Source organism: Talpa occidentalis, unplaced genomic scaffold (genome assembly GCF_014898055.3).
Source record: "Talpa occidentalis isolate TD23 unplaced genomic scaffold, MPIMG_talOcc4v2.1 talOcc4.15, whole genome shotgun sequence".
Taxonomy (NCBI): Eukaryota; Metazoa; Chordata; class Mammalia; order Eulipotyphla; family Talpidae; genus Talpa; species Talpa occidentalis.
The window spans coordinates 46,160,529-46,165,541 of record NW_023601543.1 but is presented as its reverse complement, the minus strand read 5'-3'; the positions used below and the strand labels follow the sequence as shown (position 1 = coordinate 46,165,541).

General features: G+C 40.6%; 1 pseudogene; it reads left to right on the top strand.

The window, feature by feature from the left end:
* Nucleotides 1-4,502: 4,502 nt before the first annotated feature.
* Nucleotides 4,503-4,595, top strand: LOC119246872 (small nucleolar RNA U3; annotated as a pseudogene).
* The last annotated feature ends 418 nt before the right edge of the window (nt 4,596-5,013 follow it).

Sequence of the window (5,013 nt, the reverse complement as noted above, 5' to 3'; positions counted from 1 at the left end):
TCTGTTGATATTTGCTATGTCCATGAAGAGTCTATCAATTGCCTCAGGTATGTTAGGTGAATTATCCTTTATGATCAGGGTTACAACAATTTCTGAAATAACAATGGATGATAAAAGTATTGTGAACTATCACCATTGGTTAAAAGTAGCAAATAATTTTGAAATCTGTTCCTAGGTCTTTGGCCAAAATAATATATAATGAACAAACTTGAATGGAATGATCCTTAGAATAAAAACAAACTGGAGATAGTTTCTCTTAGCTAAAGGCAGTGTACAATATTCTAGTAAAATTGAATTCCCTACGAGTCACTTGTTTATAACTTAATTATCATTACTCATTCTCAAAAAGCAAAATGCATTGGGGCCTCTCTGGTGGCCTTGAGTTAAGTCTCAGTGCTACCACAGAAATAGCCCTCCCTCCACGAAGCAGCCTGAGTTAGATCCCAGGCCAGGGAATTAACCCACATCTAACCCACATGGCACAGCAGACCTCTTCTGTTTTATCTGCTGCTCCCCTAAGCAGTGTATTTCAATAAATCTGCCTGTTCTGCTCCCCACGCTGTCTCTGGTGACTCCTCTCACCCCATGTACCTCTGGCCTATGCCCCCACTTCTTCTACACAAAAAATAAATAAAATTAAAATCTTACAATAAAGGAATAATCAAAAAAAGTAAAATGCATTGACTTCACAACTAGTAATGCTATTACAAGTAATCTTAGAGCTATAAAATAGAAATTAATTCAGTATGAAAATATGTGGAAATTTTGAAAGAAGACCTAGATATGTGCCCTGTAAAACTGAAGTACTTATCAATACTTAACTAACTTATGCTGGCTCTGAAATTCTGAAGTCTTGGTCTTACTTTGTGAAAGAAAAAAATTGCAAACCTGAACGATTAGCAGCCAGTCCCAGGAAAGCGTGGGCCTGCCTACAAGACTGTTGGAGGCCAGGGACCCTGCACCCTCCTTCAGGAACTGAGTAAAGGCAGAAAGAGGCCTCTGCAAACAAAGATGGGCAGCCAGTCCCAGGGAAGTGCCTGCCGGCTCCCAGGGCTATTGGAGGCTAGTGACCCCCAAGCACCCTTTCTGGAACCGAGTAAAGACAGGGGGAGACCGCAGCAAACAAAGGGGAGCAGCGAGATCCAGGACAATGCCCTCCAGCATGCACACGGCTGTGGGAGGATAGGAACCACTACCCCCTCCCCTCCTGCACCCATGCACCCCATCAGAACAGCAAGTAAAGCCAGGAAGGCACAAGGAGGGCCCAGTCCCCACGGGGAGCAGTAACCACTTGGGAGAGTGTGTTTTGGCCCACACAAAGCATTAGAGTATTTGTGAACCCCTACTACTTGCACAGACCACATCAGGCACTGTAGATTAAGACACACATGTAGAAGAGACCAGCAGCATATAGAAACTTGGTGATCTTCAGGGATAGCGCCCATCAACCCATCCACAGCATCAGAGTCCCTGCAAAGACTGGTATGATAGCACAGGACTTGGCCCAGCCACCAGTCCCCAATATACCAACAGCAGCACCCCGAAGAGATGCCCACCAGTACCAGTGGCACAGTGGCCCAGTGCATGGAACAAATTCAAAAACAAACAGGGAAAAGGAAAAATACAAACAGTCAAGCAAGCCCTATGGGGAATGACACATCACAAACAGAAAATCAGCCCCCAAAATCAGCAATGATATGGAAGAATTTCTCTGCCTGACAGAGAATTCAGAATCACCATGATTAAAAAACATAAAGAAGATAAAAAGGGGCCTCCTCGGTGGCATAGGGGTTAAAGTCTCAGCGCTATCAAGTTATCACCAGTCACTGAGGCATGAGTTCAATCCCCAGCCAGGGAGATAACCCACATGGCACAGCAGACCTCTCCTGTCTCGCCCACTGCTCCCCTCAGCAGTGTATCTCAGTAGATATGCCTGTTCTGCTTCCCACTCTGTCTCTGGTGAATCCTCTCAACCCTCCTCCCCCAGCACCTCTGGCCTGCACCCCAGTTCTTTCATGCATAAATAAAAAAAATTTAAAAAAAAGAAGATAAAAGGGAAAGAATGACACGTGAAATATAATTAATGAACTGAAGAATGAAACTGAGTCTTTAATGAAGGTAATAAAGGACACTAAAAGTTTAATGGAAGCACTAAAGAACTCTGGGACAAGTAACAAAAACAGAATTAATGAAATGGAAGAATGAATCAATACTTTTGAAGGTACAGATATAAAAAGAACCAAAAAAGAAAAAGAAAGTGATGGACAAAGGAAAAAGAATGAAGAAAAGGCCTCCCCGGTGGCGCAGCGGTTAAGTGCTGGGTTGCAAAACTGCCCACAGCCTCTGCAGCACCGGTTCGATCCCTGGCCACCGGGCAAGGGTCCCACAAGGCGTGCAGACCTCTCCTGCCGCCCGCTGCTCCCCTCAGCAGTGTACTTCGTCAGTCTGTCTGTTCTGTTCCCCGCTCTGGCTCTGGTGAATTCTCTCACCCTCCCGCACTTCTGACTGTACCCAGTGCTTGTATAAATAAATAAATAAATCTTAAAAAAATAAAAATAAAAATAAAGACTCATCCTGTGAAAAAAAGAAAATGAAGGAAAAGATAAACAGCTGGGACTACATCAAACTAAAAGCTTCTGTACAGCAAAAGAGACAATAACCAAGATGAAGAAACACCCCACAGACTGGGAGAAAATATTTGCACTCCACAAAACTGATAAGGGACTGATATAAAAGATCTACAAAGAGCTTACACAACTCAACAAAAACAAAATAAAGAATCCAGTCAAAAATTTGGCAGAGGAGCTAAAAAGACACTTCTCCAAAGAGGAAATGCAGATGGCCAACAGGCACATGAAAAAATGCTCAACATCACTTATAATCAGGGAAATGCAAATTAAGACCACAATGAGATACCACCTCACACCACTAAGAATTGACCACATTAAAAAAAAAAATAACAACAACAAATGTTAGCAAGGATGTGGAGAAAAAGGAACACTCTTACATTGCTGGTGGGAAGGCAAACTGTTCCAACCACTATGGAAAGCCATGTGGAAGACCCTCAAATTACAAAAATGGATCTACCATATGACCCAGCAATTCCACTTCAAGGAATCTACCCAAATGACACAAAAACATTAATTCAAAAAGATATCTGCACTCCTATGTTCATCACAGCACTGTTTACAATAGCTAAAATATAGAAACAACCCAGTTGCCCAAAAACTGATGATTGGATCAAGAAATGTGGTATATATACACAATGGGATACTACTCAGCAATCAAAAATGATAAACTTATGTCATTCACAGCAACCTGGATGGAGCTGGAAGGGATTATTCCCAGTGAAATAAGTCAGAAGGAAAAAGAAAAATATTGGATGGTTTCACTTGTGGAAGGAACCTAAGGAAACCATACAAGGGATCAGGAAAAAAAAAAAAAACTAGCAGCGACACTATAAATTGGAGACAGTCATCAGGGGAGGTGGAGGGAAAGGGATCAAAACAGGAGGGGAGAGCAAAAGTGTCTATGGTGATGATTCAAGGGTGTCTTGGTGGTGGTGATTTTATGGGGGAAAAACCTTAGAAGAGAAATCAAACATTGTACAAAAATGAACAACGATGTAAAAATATATAAATATTTTTAAAATGTGAGCCCAATCAGTACTAATATTAACCAGTTATCAAATCTTTATGAATAATGTCACCATGTTCTAAACGGTCTAAGCTTCAAATTTTATATTGCTGAATCCTACTGGCCAGGAAACGCCTTTAAAATCCAAGCATGACTGACACCCTTCATAATAACAAAACTGAGGTTTTTCCAAACTCATGAAGAGAGGTCACCATAAAGTTTATGTTTCTAATTTCTTACAACATTCTGAGCATCAGCGAGAATGTTGTTAATATTCATAACAAAATGATAATAGCAACTTTTGAAAGACATTCAAGCTACTACAATAAAAAATTTTCAGTTAAACATCAAAAAATAGATTCACATAAAGAATTCACAAAGTGGGCCTCCCCGGTGGCGCAGTGGTTGAGCGCTGGGTTGCGAAGCTGCCCTCAGCCTCTGCAGCACCGGTTCAATCCCCAGCTGCTCCCCGGCCACCAGAGGAGGGTCCCACATGGCGCACAGACCTCTCCTGCCCCCTCAGCAGTGTACTTCGGTCCTTCTGCCTGCTCTGCTCCCCGCTCTGGCTCTGGTGAATTCTCTCACCCTCCTGAGCTTCTGACTGTACCCAGTGCTTGTATAAATAAATAAATAAATCTTAAAAAAAAAAAAAGAATTCACAAAGTAAATGATTTTCAAAGATACTAAAATATTTTTTACAACTCATGGAATTTTCAGTATCTACTACATGAGCAGAGGTATTAAAGAAAATATACCATATATATTTTATATACCTCAAATGATAAGATATACATGAAAAGAAAAACTTCTTACTTCCTTACTCCCACAAATACTTAACTAGGGGAAAGACTGATATTAAATCTCTTAAGACTATACTTTCAGGGATCATTTCTATAGTTTATTATTAATATTAAACATCTTGATTCTTCTAAGATTAGTTAGTTATTGGGCTGAGAGGAACATATATTACATGCCTTGCTCAAAATATTGATAACATAATTAAGAAAGTTTAAAAAAATATTTTTAAGTCCAAATATTATTTTTAAACAGATTTTTCCTACATCATTGTTCATTTTCGTACAGTATTTGATTTGTCCCCTCAAGTGTAATAATCCCCATAAATCTCCCACCACCACATCACCCAGTGAACCATGACCACAATGCCTTGAGCTCTTGCCTCCCTTGTAAAACAGGTTTTTTGGAAATGTTTTTGAAAGGAAAACTCAATATAATTTTTTTACTTTCTTTTTATAAAAAATATCTAAACAGGGGACCTCCCTGGTGGCCTAGGGATTAAGTCTCAGTGCTATCACTGCTATGGCCTAGTTCCATCCCTATCCAGGAAGCTAACCCACATATGGCACAGCAGACCACTTC